The following is an 18,805-nucleotide window of genomic DNA, read 5'->3' on the forward strand; positions in this document are numbered from 1 at the left end:
ATCACCTACTTTCAATAATCCAACCTAATTACTTTAGTCAAACTAAATTAGAGTTTTCCTACTTTAAGAATCTTAATTAGCTAGGATTACCTAAATGCATTAGGAGTCCTACTCAAAAAGTTTGGAGAAAATACATTTAGTGGTTTTAAGCATGCTACTATTTCTTATTAAGTATGGTTAAAGCCTTACAAATACAAAACCCTCACCCTCTCTCCTTCCTAATTCTGATTTTCCCTACCTCTCTCTATCTCCCTTCTCTCTTCCTTCTTCTCCATTACATGCCCCACCTTCGAAGGTGTTTGAAGTTTGTTGAAGGTTGCATATTGAAGGTACAGATTTTCTTAGGTACGGTGGAAGAAGCCAAGCACGAAGAATAAGGTGTTCATACATAGATCTAATGGTTCTTGATTTCTAAGGTAGGAGTTTACTAACTTTGGATGTATACAAACTAGGGCACACGATTCATGCATTAGGGATGATTTTCCTATGCATCTCAGCACATATATTGGTCCAAATCTAGGTAGGATATGATATGTGCTATGTAATCAAGTTTAAAAAAAACTGAAATAGGTTTTAAAAATCGATTTTAAAAAAATAGCATGAATCAAGTTGTTCTTTTTTAAAATCATTTTAGATGAATCTTAAATTATGTTTGTTGTTAGATTTAAATATAGTCAGCATGTATTCAATTAGTACCATGTTAAAACTAATATTAATTATTCATAACTAATTTTAAAAACTCAAGAATAAGATCCTATGAGAAACTGATTCTTTTAGAGAAAGATGTGTTTTCGTGGGTGAATATATTGGATCTTGTTTTGGATTCATGTTATAAATTTGATTTTTGTGATTTCAACATGCTTAGATGCGTACATGCATGTATATGATGTGTTTATGATGAATCAAAATCATGTGATGCATGATTATGATGTATTCTTTATGGAAAGCATAAAATTCTTTATGTGCTTATTAAAAATGCATATTGTCTTGTTATTTCTATTCTTACCATTCCTTACAGAATTTTACGATTCTCCAAAATGATAAACCAAAAAAATCTCAGTTTTTTTATGGATGTTCCAGACATGTAAGAGCAATCCAAAAAAAATTAGGCTCATTTGAGTTTTTGGTTGGGAGATACAACCTCTACAATTCACTACAGAATTTTTGTCCTAACAAAAATTCTGTGTAGGCTACATATTTTTGTTGATTTTATTACTCACAAACTATTTAAGATTTATGATCAATATTTTTATGTGTTAAAAAATACACGATAAAAATCTTGTGCACTGATTTCCACTTTCTCCCAAACAACATTGAGGTCCTTCCCCAAGAGATTTTGACCATGGACAAAAAATAAACAAATGCGCCAACGTCTTCTCCTCCCTCACACACAGTAGACATTGACTTGGGCCTTGGATACCCATTTTCTTCAACTTTCCTTGAGTCAATATTTGATCCTTCACCATAAATGTGAAGGTTGGTGTAAAACTTGTAAATTTTTAAGAGAAAATAAATAAAGAAATTACTTTAATTCCAGTTAAAAATGTATTTTTTATCTTTTATTGTCAATTTTGTGTGTTTTATGTGCTTAATTTTATCTTTCTGACAAAGAAGGGTAAAACAATTATTTCAACCATTGCTATAAATAAAATAGCCAATTTAATCATTTTAATGAGTCACAAAACCATTTAAACATTTTTTAGGCGTTTCAAACTTAACAAGATACATTTTATGGTTCTAGAGTAATTTTGTAACAAGAAAAAAAATTAGTTTCTAAAATATTTTTATTTAACAAAATATTATCCTTAAAATCAAAATTTTGTCTAAAATAGGATTATTAACCTTCAATTAAATTAAATTTATTATTATCGTAGTTATACATGACCCATTTCATTATAAAAAATTTAGTTTTAAATTTTAAAAGGGTTTTCGCAGTTTTGCTTTTCCTTTTTTTTCTTTTTCTTTAAGTTCCTCAGGTCAGGCCTGAACCAGACTCGATGGCACACCCGACGTTTCACCCCTGTAAAAGCCATAATGAAAACCCCATTCCCATTTTTTTTCCCTATTCATGCATCCAGAGTTGTTTTCCCCATTTTCTCTTCCTCGTTTGTAGACCAGCTGGAGCCACGGTTGTAGACCCCAGCCAACCGACTCTCTTCTTCCCCTCCTTCTTCCTCTTTTCCCTCTCCTTCCCTCCTCCCTGTTCCTGTGTTGCCGTCGAAGATCCAGCGAAGCCGTCATCCTCCTACTGTACGTCGAGGTTCCTTCTTACCATTCTTATATTCATCTGTTCTCGAGTGTTTTCTCGTGAGCCGTCGCCATCGCCGGGGCTCATCTATTTCCCTCATGTTTCTTCTTCAATCGAGAGCCAACCAGAGGCCCTCCACTGCCGCAGTTCTTTTTAACTGGCCAGAGTCAAGGGTTGTCGCCATAAACCCCACCTCCTCTGCCTGATCAACCTTTTAGCGAAGTGTCCTTCATCCGTCTGCAAATCATCAAAACAACGCCAACCGACACCCCTTGTCTCGTATTCTCTTTTTTTTTCCCCTCCTCACTCTGAACCCTCTCTTTGTTGGGTGCTCCAGCCATTGTCGAAGCCTTCCTTTCCGTCGGACCCTCGCATCGATGGGAAACAACTCCCAACCGAGGGAGGGTTCACTGTGCCTGCATGTGTGTAACTACGGTACACATAAGATCAATTTTTTTATATTAATCACCAAGTTGCATGTTATTTATGCATTAGATTAATTTAATGGTCTTTGCTTCACCTGTTTCTCTTTTCGGCATGACCCCGATCAGAGTTTTGCATAGCGCAAATGCGTGAATGCCAAACCAACCGATTGTGATTAGCTTTCTTGTCGCCCTTTTCATTGTTTTACGCAAATGCATGAATGCATGATTCGTTTGCTGAGTTTTCTTTTTTATGATAAGTTGATTGTCTTCATGCTTTGTTGTGTAGCCTACGCACCCGATTCCCAACATTGAGAATCATGCAAGGCTATTGTGCATAATAGCAGGGGTACCTTTGCATTGTCGATTTCATTCTGATTTGGTTTTCGAGTTTTGGATTTGATTTTAATGTATATATATATCATTGAAATCAGGTACCTCAGTGTTTGTGCCATCACTTGGGGTGATGCACATGGCAATATGCTGGTCGTGTTATGATGTCTGAGCTTATGTTGGACTTGTTAGTGCATTACTTCTTGATTTTTTCATAAATTGGGTTATTGATTCACGTTTTAAATTTTGTCGTGCTCCAAAGAATCAACTATATCTACTAAGATACTGGTTTGATTCCGGTGTTCTTAGAACTTTTGGAAAGCTAAAATGCGGCCCTACAACATTGTTGTTGAGGTCACAGCCAGATTCAATCGGCAGGGTCCCAAAAAATTCCTATCAAGCGGTCGGTCAGACAGAATCTGTCAGACTCTGTCCCATACAGAGCATTATGAACAGTGTTCCATATTTTGGGGATTTCTCATGATTCCTTACATAAAAATCTGATCTGTTTGATTCTGTAGAAATATAAAACAAAGATCTAAATGTTTTATGCTTTCCATTTTAATTGATTCAGGCTTCAAGTAGCCTAAAAAAATCTATATTTTTGTACTTGTCTTAGGTTTGAATATAATATTCACTGTTATAGCATTCTGTGTATGGCTGTTTAATTTTCTAATATCTGAATATGTATGGTGTGAAATCAAAATCCAAAAGTTAGTTTGGTTAGCTAACATTCGTCCGCACCATAGTGAAGTTTGAGGTTTCTTCTGAAACCCTCATCTGTATGCCCGAATCTAAGGCGATTCGCGTGGCCAACTAGAACCTTCAGTTCATTTGTTGAGAGTTTTCACAAACTTTATAATCTAAGAAGTCAAAACCCTCTTCGAACAGGCATTCCACGGAACCCAGAGAGCCTGTCACAAATTTTACTATTAGTCCCGGTTTTGAGTCCGTGGAGTAGACATTCTTGATCTGAATCTAGTGATTTTGGATTCGTTGGAAAGGTGTGCATGTCACACACAACTTTTCTTTGAACTGTCTCTATTGAAACAGAGCACACGAGTCCCAAAAACCCCATTTCTTAGTGTCCTATTCAGACTCATCTTAGTGAAAAAGCTTCCATGCGTATTGAAATTTGTTTGGATCTTGGATCATGGATCGGTGCATACCGAGTCTATATCAGTTTCAAGAGTTGGTTCTTTAGAGGACAATCACTGTGAAGATGTATATGTCTAAGATCAGGTCACCCGACTAGCGTAGTAAATCTTTATGAGGATGAACATATCCAAGATTACGTAATCCGGCTAGAGCGGTAAAATCTCTATGAGGATATGCATGTCCAAGACCAGATAATCTGATGAGAGACTTGTTTTCAAGATACAGAAAATCTCTATGAGGATGAACAAGTTAAATATAATGGTTATGATGGATTATGATAATCATATGAGCTCGTAGAGATGACCATTATAGAAAATATGGATTTGGATTTAGATTTGCGTATTTCAATGTAACATAATTACATGATGAACTTGAAATAATGACCTTATTGACAATAGATTATGGCATGAGATTATGAGTGAAATATATAGTAAATGACACATCACACCTACTTAGTCACAATGCAAATGAATGCATTATGTTTATCTGATCGATTTATATCATGGATATACGATATATGCATTAGCTTTGCATAATCACTATGTATTCTGGTATAGACCTACTAGGCTTTCATGTGTCTGACTCTTTTTATAGGTTTTCAGGTGAAGTGTGATATATAGTCGTGGAGTGAATGCATGATGCTACAATGACATCAAGAGCCAATCATTTTCTTTTTCGAGGGTTGTATTTGGATATATTAACTTCGGTCTTATCGTTATTGTGTGGAATGTAACCCGCCTGAGGTTCTAAACCAAAGTTAAAATATTTTTGTTGATGATTATTTAATAAAAGAAAAGGTTTTAATTTTCACATGATTTATAAGTGGTTAAAAATCTCAAGGCATTATAAATGGTATCAGAGGAGGTTGAAAATATTGGCTCACAACACGTCCAACAACCAACATCGCTCTGTAAGTATGTTTCAATTAAACTAATAGTTATTTTGTTGTGACGTGCTATTTAAAACCTTGTGTAATATCTAGAACCAAGATAAGATCTTGTTAGGTACCCTAGTTTGTTCAAATAACCCTTGTATGGGTAATTCGAGGACAAAATTCTTTTAAGAGGGGTATGATGTAATATTCAGAAATTTTATCAAATATTTTAATGAAATATGAAGAGTTTTACCTAATCAGATACATGTCTACATTGATGAGTTTTAATTATTTAACAAGTTATTCTTATTTATGATAAATTATTATTAATTAACAAAATTAATTTGGATTTATGAGGTTCTGTACGAGGTATTTAGATTTGGACCTCAGTAGAGATCCAAGATGAGCAACCCACGTTGATCCATGTGAGACCGAAATGAATCTCACTAAAGTAAAAATGATTTGGGTCCATTCAGATTACAAAAGAATCATATTAAATATATTATATTAAAATATATATATATATATATAATGGGTTGGATTTGATAAGACCTGAATGGGTCTCACCAAATCTAAAACTGAAGCCCAAATCCCATGGTTTTCAACCCTTGTTTTACAACCCATGGTTTTCACCCCTTATTTTACAACCCATGGTTTGTTACCCTTTTATTTCTTCCCCTCTCTTGCCTATAAAATTACTCACCCTCTCTCTTTTCATATCTCACTCTCTCATAGTGGTTCATGGTAGCCACCTTCACCCGGTTCTCTTCTAGTGAACAAAAGTCACCCATCAGCCGAACCTCCATGAGTTTCTTTCACGTGTCCACCACCATGACCACCTTCTCCTCTCTCTCTCTCTCTCTCTCTCTCTCTCTCTCTGCAAGGGGTTGACCCTCCCTGCCATGGAGTTGACTCCCCTACTACTGCCTCTCGATGTGTGTCTTGTTGCTCCGCCACCGCAGTCATCAAACCTGCTCAAGTTTTTATATTTAACACAGGACCCGAGGCACACAACCTTGCTCTGACGCATTCGCATCATCGATGAATATACACTAGTCTTGTTCATTTCGATGTAGGAAAAAATCTATACTAACTTTGACGTTTGTTCAATTCTAATACGTGCATTGAGTATAAGGTTTTATGCCAATTACCTAACAATTATACATTATTAAAATACGTGTATATGTATATGCAAGATTTGAAACTATATAAAAGTATGTAAAGGATGAAAATATAAATGTATATATATATAATATTAAAAATGCATGTTTTGAATTACCTATGCATGACTTAAATGATGTACATAAGAAATACATATGTTTGAGGTTTAGATGTTTCATATTATGGAATACGTAGACATGAAATTACAGGATGTAAATATGCATGATTTGAGGTTCAATTTATGAACATATGAATAATATGAGATGCAATGTTATTATATGATGTGAATTGATATATGTTGGTGCCCCAAAGCAATGGCCGATAATCTTGTGTTTGGTTAATTGAATTTATACATGTTTGTGCCCAAATTGGTGGTCATTGACCCTATGAGTGGTTATCTGTGTTTATACATGTATGATGATAAAATGCACTTGATAAAGTTTCAAGAACAAATAACCTATTGATGATCAGTTCTCCAGAGGACAATCTCTATGAGAATGTACATGTCCAAGATCATGTCACCCGACTAGAAAGATAAATCTTTGTAAGGATGAACATGTCCAAGATCAGGTAATCCAACTAAAGTGGTAAAATCTTTATGAGGATATGCATATCCAAGATCAGGTAATCCGGCGGGGGACTTGTTTTTAAGGTACAAAAAATTTTTATGAGGACGAACATGTTAAATATAACGGTTATGATGGTTTGTGATGATCATATGAGCCTGTAGAGATGGCCATTATAGAAAATATGGATTTGGCTTTGATTATTTTGATGTAGCATAATTATATGCTAAACTTGGAATCATGACCTTATCAACAATAGATTATGGCATGAGATTATGAGTGAAATATATAGTAAATAGCACATCATGCCTACTTAGTCACTTTGTAAAAGAATGCATTATGTCTATTTGATCAATTTATATGATTGATATAAGATATATGTATTAGCTTTGTACAATCACAACGTGTTATGGTGTAGACCTACCAGGCTTTCATGAGCCTGACCTTTTTAAGGGTTTTTAGGTGAAGTGTGATGTATAGTTGTAGAGTGGATGTAGGTTATTGAAGCAACATTAAGAGCCGGTCATTTTTTTTTTTTTGAGCTGAATTTGAATATATTAAATTCAGTCTTATCGCTATTATATAGAATGTAACTCGCCTGAGGTTTGAACCCAAGTTTAAAAAGGTTTTTGCTTACGATTTTAATAAGAAAAGAAAAGTTTTAATTTTTACATGTTTTACGGGTTAAAAATCTCAAGGCATTACTCTATGACCCAAAATCAGCCTAGGAATACCAAGAGATTACCCAGAGGTACTCGGAAGTTACAAGCCCTATTTGTAACGCCCCAAAATCCCAACTTGGAAAATCCTTAGTTTTTTAGAGTAATTTTTTTTTTTTGAAAATATTGCACAAGCGAAAAAACATAAGTGAGAACAGTTAGAGATTTTGAGCGGGTTACAGAATGAAACAACAAGTAGAAACAAAACATTTCAATACAATTGATTGACAAAATATGAGACCAACATGTATACATTATTACATTTTACAAAATGTGTCCAAGACAAGGGATTTCTCAGAGCCAACTACCAAGAACACTAAGTTCTAGAAGTGTGGGATCCAATCCTCGCAGCACATCGAGCCCCATCGCACAACTTGTCAATCACCTGCATCCCCATAAAATGGGGTCAGACCTCTTATGAGGTGGTGAGATAAACCATTCATAACTTGCCATTTTATGAAAAACTGAAGCAAAGCAGGCATGATGCAACTGTCATTATCATTCATTCACAATGATCAAACAAATACGACTATAAGCACATACAAAGGCAATAAGTAGAATGATTGTTGAGCAATAAGTGATAACATGCTTTTGACAATGAAATTAGGTGGGTAAGCATTCCCATAACATATATGCAATTACGAATCACAACTAAGAAGAGTGCTACAACATCAAGTATTCAAGATGCTTTTAAAACCATAATCAAATGCAATTAAGCGATCATGCAAGTAAACAATTAGACAATTAAGAAATGAACTACGACATAAACATCCACTAAGTAGTTAACATGTTCACCTAGGTGTTCTGTCCTGATTACTCCTTCGGGTACATGAAGACAACTTGAATATGTAATGGATTACAATCTACACTGTTTAAAGCAAACCCTTTTGTGAAATGGGTGACCGGGCAGTGAGACTTATAGCAACCTCTCCTCATTCTGAGGTACTTAGGCCCATCTGGCGTTATGTTCCCCACAGAGTAATATGAACACGCACAAAGATCTAGCCTGCCCATTCACATACTTTAATACAACAAGGTCAAAAGGAGCATTTCGCCGATGGAGGTGACATAACACCATTTTATGTCTTAAGGGTATTACAACATGTGAGCTCACTCACAAACGAGGAACCATCGCCCAACGCAACTCATATAGAGTTCAACACTATCAATGAATAATGTGCCAATGCCCTAAGGTGGTGTTCGATTCCCAACCCTTAGTCAAGATACAACAAGTGCGTAGTGTGCGACATGCTTCCGTGTATTATCCACATTCGACAAACATGAATATCGCACAAGTATAAACTATGATACTTGACGATAAGTAAGCAATTGTTGAGCCAAGGTGTGAGTGCAATGATGTACAACATGCACACATACAAAGATATGAATTTGTAGCATCTACGCATGTCATATACAATTCGTATTGCATTTGTGAGAACATGTGCAAGTGCGAAGTGTCATTGGTCAATAACAAATGATACGTAAGCAAATACATATTTTAACAAATTATTTGCAATTATGACAATATAATCATTTACATTTCACGTGCTACATCACATGCCTTTTTGCATTGCATGAGGTGCCATTAAGCGCAAAGGCGATTTGCATAATCGCAACGCATTGTGCCATCATTCACACGCAATTTGATGAAAGATTCCCATGCACGTGTCATGATGTGCAAGTGATAATAACAACATTGCGGGGATATATATATATATATATATATATATATATATATATATATATATATATATATATATATTGGCACGCTCCACTTTGCAACAATTCGAACAAGGCACTTGTGATTCAACTATACACGCTAGGCTTCTAATTTACACAATAGTCTCCTATTATTCTTTTACGCACATGCTAAGATGTCATTCACATTAACTATGTATATTGCATATATTCTATCTCACAATTGTGTTAGTATGTGCAAGTGAGCAAAAGCATTTGGCGATATAACTCAATGCACATGACAATGTCGATTTATCACATTTTACATTTTCTTTTGTGATTTGCTTTGTAGCAAGCAATGCATTTATGACTCACATTGCACGCCTTTTGATTTGCATTTGACAATACAAGGCGTACGAGGAAAACCCATAGTGAACGCATTTATTGTAATGTTGCCATACACATGTCAAGATGTGTTAGTGCGCTAGTGATATGCAACAAAGTTGCGAATGCCATAAAATAAGCTCCAATCCATTCGGCACACATGCGAGAAGAATATCTTGTGCAATCAACAAGTGGGGAGGGCTATTTATTGCCCAAACCCACATTCTCTTTGGATTTTTCTAGAAAAATCCAAAGAGTTCTTTCCCCTTCTTGCCCTTGCCCTTTTAGAAATTCCAAGAGGTTCCTTTGTGTGGGGCCCACATGAAATATTTCATGAAATATTTTATGGGTCCTATAAGATATTTTTGGAAGAATATTTATGTGGGTCCCACCAATATTTTTGTGGGTCCCACAAAAATTTTGGGTTTTTGACAATTTTTCTAAAAAATTCTGAGTACGTTATTCTTTTCGTACCGACGTAACTAAGAAAGTTGGCTCATACAAATCTCTTGATTTTATTTAGCAAAGAAGTTATGAGTCCCTGACTTTTGAGCATATATTCACGAGGATATGAATATCCTAAGTATAACTGGTTTGTAGAAATTGATTTGTTTCGCATTTTGAGTTTAAATGTTATTTTCACCTGAAAATGCCTCAGGAATTTATTCAGAAAGATGCCGAAAAATTATAGGTCTTACATCATTACCTCCTTAAAAAAAATTCATTCGTGAAATTTTGTTAAGAGTACTAAGTGAATAGCTCAAGATACTTATCCCGCATGTTGGATTCAGGCTCTCAAGTGCAATCATCGATCCCTTGATATTGCCATTTCACCTTAACAAGTGGAATGACCTTCGTTCTGAGCACTTATTCTCGACGGTTTATGATTTCTACCAGTCTTTCTTTCACCATCATATCTTTCTAAATCTCAATATCTTCATGTTGGATGATGTGGGAAGGGTCATGAACGTATTTCCTAAGCATTGACATATAGAATATGTTGTGTATCTGCGCATACTATGGTGGCAATGCTACTCTGTAGGCAGTCTCTCCGATCCGGTTAAGAATTTTGAAGGGACCAACGAATCTGTTGTTGAGCTTTCCCTTTTTCCCGAAACAAAACACACTCTTGGTTGGGGAGACCTTGACGAAAACCTTGTCTCCAACCGAAAAAGTGATCTCCTTATGCCTTTTATTTGCATAGCTCTTTTGTCGACTCTGAGTAGTCAGTAGCTTTTTTCTGATCATATGGACTTGCTCAGTATAATGTTATAAAATAATGGGCGAGTCCAAGGTTCGTTTGCCCACTTCGCCCCAATGGATTGGTGATCGGCAGGGTCTTTCGTACATGGCTTTGTATGGTACCATCTCAATACTAGCATGATGGCGATTGTTGTAAGCGAATTCAACCAACGCTAAGTGAGAATCTCAATCCCCTTTCCATTCTAACATACAGACTCTTAGCATATCTTCAAGAGTCTATATGGTTCGCTTAGATTGTCTATCAGTTTGGGGATGAAATGTTGTACTGAACTTAAGTTTTGTCCTCAGGGCTCTCTATAGTTGCTCCCAAAAGTGAGAGGTGAACTTTAGGTCACGATCAGATATGATTAATATCGACACTCCATGGAGTCTGACGATTTCGTGAATGTAGATTTCTGCCAATCTTTCGATTAAATATCTAGTGTTGATTGGCAGGAAGTGAGCAGACTTAGTGAGTCTATCTACAATCACCTATATTGAGTCATGTTGTCTCTTGGATTGAGGTAATCCTATGATGAAATCTATCGTAATTCATTCTCATTCCCATTCCCATTTCCATTGTAGAATTTTGATCTATTGCATTCTACCGCCAGGTCGGTGATGTTCGATTTTGGCATGCTGGCAGGTCAAACATTTCAAGACAAACGTAGTCACATCTCTCTTCATACCCCCTCCACCAGTACTTCATCTACAAATCTTTGAACATTTTGGTACCTTCAGGGTGGATAGTATACTTGCTATTGTGTGACTCCTGAAGTACTTCTTCTCTTAGCTCAGGGTCATTTGGAACCCAAATTTTTTCTTCCATCTATAAGCTTTCATCTTATTTTAAGTGAAAGAAAGTATCATCTTTTTTGGCCCTTGCTTTCAGTTCCAAGTACTGGGGGTCCTTGAATTGCTCAGCTACAATCTGATCAAAGATCTCAGGCTGAATTGTCAGACTTGGCAATCGAATTCTGCCTGAATCAGCCATAAATAGCTTCCAGTTGACGAAATCTTCCATCAACGTCCATTGTCATGCGAGGCTGGCAAGAGTGCCAACAGTCTTACGACTAAGGGCATCTGCTATGATATTCACCTTTTCAGGGTGATAGGAAAGTGTGAATCCATAGTCTTTAAGGAATTCCAGTCATCGCCATTGCCGCATATTTAATTCTTTTTGGAAGAAAAGGTATTTCAAGCTCTTATGGTCCGACATGACCTCAAACTTTTTCCCATATAGGTAGTGTCGACAAATTTTAAGTGCAAACACCACTACGGCAAGCTCCAAGTCATGGGTTGGATAGTTTTTCTCATGAATTCTTAATTGTCATGATGCATATGCGATCACTTTACCATGTTGCATCAACACGCAACCCAAAATTGTTTCTGAGGCATCGGTATAAGCCACAAAGCCTTCTTGACCAGAAGGTAAGGTAAGGACATGGGTCATAGTATGCTTCTGTTTGAGAATCTCGAAGCATTCCTTACATTGGTCATTCCATTCGAACTTGACTCCCTTTTTTAACAATTTTGTCATAGGTACGACAATTCGGGAGACGTCTTGTATGAACTTCTGGTAGTATCCGGCAAGTCCCAAGAAGCTGCGAACATCAGTGATATTCTCTGGTTGCTTCCAATTCAGCACAACTTCTACCTTCGCAGGATCCACTATGATTCCCTCTTTAGAGATTATATGGCCAAGGAACATCACTTTATCTAGCCAGAATTCACATTTTGAAAACTTGGCATAGAGTTGATTCTTCTGAAGAGTCTTCAAAACAATTCTCAAGTGCTCTTTGTGTTGTTCCTTATTCTTTGAATAAATGAGAATGTCATCAATGAAGATGATGAAAAACGTGTCCAAATAGGGCCTGAACACCCAGTTCATCAGGTTTATAAAGGCAGTTGGCACATTCATGATTCCAAACGACATTACTACGAACTCATAATGGCCATATCACGTTCTAAAGGTTGTCTTGGGTATATCCTCCTCCTTAACTCTGAGTTGATGATACCCAGACCTGAGGTCGATCTTGGAGAATACTCTCATTATTCTTAGTTGATCAAATAAGTCCTCAATCTGAGGCAATGGATATTTATTCTTAATAGTTGTTTGGTTTAGCATCCGATAATCAATGCATAAACGTAAGGATCCATCATTTTTCTTTACAAATAGCACCGGTGCTCCCCACGGTAACACATTGAGATGGATAAACCATTGTTCCATCAGTTCTTTCAACTGACATTTCAGTTTATTGAGCTCTTTTGGAGCCATATAATAAGGGGCTTTTGATATTGGCGCAGTTCCAGGTAAGGATTGAATTCCAAATTCAACCTCACGAAGTGGCAGAAGTCCTGACAATTCATCAGGAAACTCACGCACCACTTCCAAACTCTCAAGGGGTTGGCTGGACAGTTGAGCTTTCTGCCGAGAAACTCAATAGAAAGGTCACACAACCCTGCCTAAGGTGTTTTTGTGCCTTAAGAGTTGATATGAGCCATTTTTATGGGACAGGTTTGGATAACCGGTATTCTACCTTAGGCAATCCCGATCGAGATAAGATAACACTGCCCTCACGGCATAAAATCCTTGCATGATTCTAGGCTAACCAGTTTATTCTCAGAATGACATCGTACTGCATCATATTGATTAGGATGGCATCAGTAGGCAAATGTTGCCCTGCTATCTCTATATCTAGGTTTTTCACATACCTGATACATTTGGTGCGTGAACCTAACGGGTTGTATACTTAATCATTTTATCAACCGGTTGCACCAAAGTGTGGAGTTGTTTGGTGAAATCATCAGAGATAAAGGTATGAGTATCACCACAATCAAACAAGACATAAGCAGTATGTTCATTCATAGGTACGGTGCCATCAATCAGGTCACCATTTTTTACTTGTTTGATCATTATAGCAAATACACGACCTGCTGTAGGTCTTTGTTCTACTTTAAGTGGCAGACATTGGAACTGAGGGCACTATGGTGCTTGTCAAGAGGGTCCAGCTGATTCAGAATTCCTCCTTTGTTCATCTGCAACCTTCTTGGCACACTCCCTCATAAAGTAGCTCATTTTGCCGCAATAAAGGCAACCATCTATGTTGCGAGGACATGGTCTTCCTAGGTGGTTCAAACGACACTTCTGGCAGTTGGAGTTGAACTGTCGACTATTTTGAGTCATATCTTGCCTTGGTGGCGGCTTCATGACCTACTGAGCGGAGTTCTTTCTTTAAAACTCGCTCTTACGAAAAGGTGGTCGTGATCCCTACTCACCTATGAACATCCTCTTGCGGTTCCCACCATCTACTATTGGCCTCTTTGCTATGATCACCTTGAATCGCTCCTAGTCAACTTGAATTTTTGAGGTTGCCGCCACAACGGCTTGAAAAGTTTGGGGCATGCTGGTTATTACTCGAGATTGCAGCCCTTTTCGTAGCCCATTGATATACTTGTCGACATTTTTCTGATTTGTCTCGAACAATTAAGAGCAGTACCTCTCAAGATTTTAAAATTTGGTGATATAGTCAATCAGACTCATACCACTCTGCTTAGGTTCTAGAAACTTCATCTTTTTCTTGTTTTTAGAATGCAACGAGTAGTTATCCATAAAAGTTCTTTGAAAGTCATCCCAAGGGAAGACCTCAAGTTGTGAGAACTGGATGATCTTAGTGGTATCCCACCACTTTTATGCATTGTATTTTAGCCTATAAGTGTTGAAATTAGTCCTTTTGTCCTCTGGTACACCCAATACCAGAAATGTATGTTGTGTTTTCTCAATCTAGCTTTCTGCAAGCTCTAGATTGGCTCTGTCGACGAAAAATGGTGGGTCAAGTTTGCAAAAAATTTCATAAGTTATTCCTCACAGGTTACTGAGTATCTTTAGCAGGAATCCCTGCGTAGGACTCCTCGCTCGGCATGGTTCTCATCATCGCAGGAGCCATTTATTTATTCATACATAAGCACATGTTTTAGTTTCTTGATGTATATAGGGAAGTAAAATCTTTATTTACTTATATACACTCCATTACACATACATCACCATTATATACAAGTGTCACACCATACTGGCATACATTGGCGACGAGAAATCATACATATGAGTCAATCGACTCCAAACATAATCAGTTCCTATGAACTGAATTTTATTTTCAACATAAATGACCTAAAATAGGCCTATCAATTGCCACATCGCCTTTGCTTAGGCGCAGTTGGAGTTGGCTCAGGCGGCACTTCTGTACTCTAAGTGAATCCTGTGGATAGACTAGTGATGTTGGTCCACTCTCCTATACAATAGCCTTATGGCTCGGGGAGTCTGAAATCATAATTGGATAGTAGGAGTTGTATCCTTCATCATGGTCGTTCAGGCTCGACGTATGTGATGTTGGTCCATTCTCCCATATAGTAGCCTCATGACTCAGGGAATCTGAAATTATGATGAGAGAATACCATGAGTTGTGTCCCTCATTTAGATTGTGCAAGATAGGCGTACGTGATGCCTGTTAATAGCTTAGCAAGTGATTGAATTTCGTAAGAAAGTTCAAATCAAAGTCTACCAAATGTGGTAACTCATTTGAAATCGATGGGGTACAGCTACTCCCAACACTTGAGTGATGTGATCCATTGATGCATGAGGTCTCATCCTTAAGACCAAGCGATGTCTGCCGACCCATATTGGTGGTATATCTTCTTTGGCATTCGTTGGTGAAATGCTTATCTTCACCACAATACTGGCAGTTTTAGACTTCCAACAGGCATATCCATTCATCATGCATAAACTTGCACCAATAACAATAGCCTTGTGAGTCGTGAGTTGCCATCTATACAAAGATGCACTCAAATAAGAAAAAGTATAAAATTTATACTTACAGTGTGATACCGCGAACAAGACGGATCTTGAACCAAGTTTTTCAAATACTTGCTCTAATACCAGTTCTGTAACGCCCCAGATTTCCAAAAACGAAGCTAAGTTAAAATTTTCATGAATTTCTTTTTTTTTGTAGGGGAACTTAGAAAAGCTTTAGCAGCGGAATTAGACGATAATGAGTCATCAGTTTTAGAATACTCTGAGCAAGTCACAGGTATGTGGCCAAGCACTTCTTGACCACCAATGTGTTCTGTTTATCAAAACAACTTATTTATTACAAACATCACTGCCTGGAAAAGTAGTACTTAGTTTTAATAAAGGAAGCAGTACAACTCTGTCTAGAGAAAACCTGGAACTCAATGTCGCCTTGCTCTGCATATCGCAACGCAGGTTCAACACCTGAAATCTTTATTAAACAGGGTCAGAACCACTAATGGTCGGGTAAGCAAGCAATCATCCACACATCCATTCAACTCAAGTAAATGCATTGACCACTCAAGGTCACAGTTCGTAATAATGGCACTCAAGTCTTCACGACTTGGCGTATATCCCAAGAGCTTCCTCAGGGCTATGAGTTGAATATTTTGCTCAAGTCTTCATGACTTGGCATGAGCCTCTTCAGGGCTGTGATTTGAATATCTCGCTCAAGTCTTCATGACTTATCATAGACCTCTTCAAGACCTCAATTGGGATGTCAAGGCTCAAGTCTTCATACTTGACACATCTGTACCCCACAAACTCAAATGCAAGCTCCTTGAGCTTCACTTAGTCGTGCAGATACAACATGCATCTTTGCACTATCGGTCCAGTAGTATATTGGTTATGACACTTTTCTCAAGGATATGCAGGACTTGACACAACAATGTTTATTCATTCATACATCGTTGAACCTAGAGCTAATGCATTATTTCGATATTAGCGGTTCACCCCTTGGTACACGAGAGAAGTTTTGTCCAGACATCAATGTGACGTTCTGGGGGTTGATTATTCCATGTATTTTAGATACCCTAGAGACTTGCTGACCACATTCATGTTGGGGTGGTAGTTTTCATACCGAGATAACCCTAACAGGCCGATTTGGTTGCATCCTCTGCTATAGTAGTTGGGTTCAATCCTTAGATATTTAAGGATAAATGTGACCTCAAAACCTCTGAGTGACTAAAGGTCTCATTGAACTCTATCAGGTTCATAATCAAATATATGTTACTCGCGGTTGTACCATCACTGTATATCACGGTGAGAAATAGTTCTGAAGGGGTCTGTCATTCAAGCAAGCCAGTACCTCCTGCACTAAGGACATATGTACCCGACCTCATTCAGTAATCCTCCCTAACATGGTCTTCAACCACGAGGTTCATTTAGACTTTAAGTCTTATTCATATGCATGCTTGACTTTGCTCTCGACATCTACGATCATCACGAGCATCTCACCTCTTTCGGGTGGACAACATACTTCAGCACGACGGCCCTTACGAGTCTAGTTGTGTAATAGTATCTTAATGAGCATGTATATGACATGATTTGAATAGATCGACTGCTCGGCGTGTATCACCGCAACGAGCAGTTGGCCTAATCATGGCGCAACAACTACTCTGGCTCTTCGGCCCTTACAAGTAAAGTGCCCTTACAAGCAAACATGGAAACAAGTCATTCTAGCAGCATTCCGACAACTGGGCATCCTCGTGCCATTCAACTGGTTCAGGCAACTCTTTTGCCAACCATTTTGACAGCACTTCCTATGCTTTGACGGTAGGAGTGAGTTGATCCTTTCTATGTTGTAGAAAATATCATTCAGAACTTGGGCAACACCTCTTTTGTATGACGGAGTATCATGCTATGCTCTTTTTGAACTTGTTGAGCTTCTTCAAAAATTTCAGCAGCACTCCCTCTCTTTGTTTGAGGAAGCATGCATTTCCTTTAAGGTCGGTAAGCATCTTTTCAGAAATTTAGCAGCATTTCTCCTCTTTTGACGAAGAAATTGCTATGCTTAACTCGAGGATGGATGCACCTCGTTGTATATACTTCGCATTTATTAAGGTTTGATAGAACCTTGGGTCATATCCAAGTCGTGCGCAAGTGACTTAGGTCTTTACGAAAAAATGTTTTTGCGCAAAGGCGAAGCCTTTCCAATAGGCGCTTCATTCGTCAAACAGAATCTTGATTGAAGAGAGGCAATGGAATCGCATCAGCGATTTAGAGTTTGATCTCCATTTGAATGCTCATTTATGCAGAGTATATGTAATATAAGTAGACGCTTGTGCTTTATATAGCGGCGACGTAAATGAGTGCATATACTTATTGTTTAGTGGGTGAAACTGAACAAAATATCTTATATATATAATTGCAGAAAGTAGGAGCCTTGGCATCGTTTGACGTGCTGACAAGACAAAATACATAATTTAAATTGCAAAAAGCAGTAGCCTTGGCATCGTTCGATGCGATGATGAATCTTTAAATATGTATATACATAGGAATTAATATCCAAAGATAGTCGAAAGGTATGTGCATGAACACCAAAGTGTCCTAAAGGGCATCAACCAAAGACTAGAGCTAGATACCATTTTTAAGAACGCATATACTGCATAACTCAATGTATATATCCGACGAGAGTCACAAGGCTTGCACGTGAATACCGAAGTGTTTTAGAGGGTATCAACCAAGGACTAGGGTCAGATACTATTTCAGAAAGTATACGGTATATACAAATAAGCAAATACTTGAGAGAGATGGATCAACGAAGCTAACTTACTTCCAATCAGTGAAGAATGGCTCCATAATGCTCTGACTGCTTTGAACTAGGTTCAAACCTTCCTTTCAGAGGTCAGACTAGGTCAGATGACTTCGACCTAGTTGAGAAAGAGGAAGAGCAGGTCAAGCTGCTAAACCCAAGTGGTTTGAACTAAACTGGGTTCGGTCCAAGTCAACTGGGTCAGGCAGGTTCAGACTTAGCCCAAGTTGGCTGGGTCTGGGTCTAGTGAATTAAACCTAGGTTTAGGACCAAAAAGGACTTTGACTTTGACGAAACCCAACTAGGTTCAAGCCAAGTCAAGTGGGTTTGGACCAGGTCAGGTAGGTTCAGACCAGGTCAGGCATGCTCAAACTAGGTCAGGCAGGCTCGGACCCACTCAGGCTAGGCTAGACTAAGCTAGGT

Source organism: Nuphar pumila, chromosome 9 (genome assembly GCF_984573655.1).
Source record: "Nuphar pumila chromosome 9, dmNupPumi1.hap1.1, whole genome shotgun sequence".
NCBI classification, from domain to species: domain Eukaryota; kingdom Viridiplantae; phylum Streptophyta; class Magnoliopsida; order Nymphaeales; family Nymphaeaceae; genus Nuphar; species Nuphar pumila.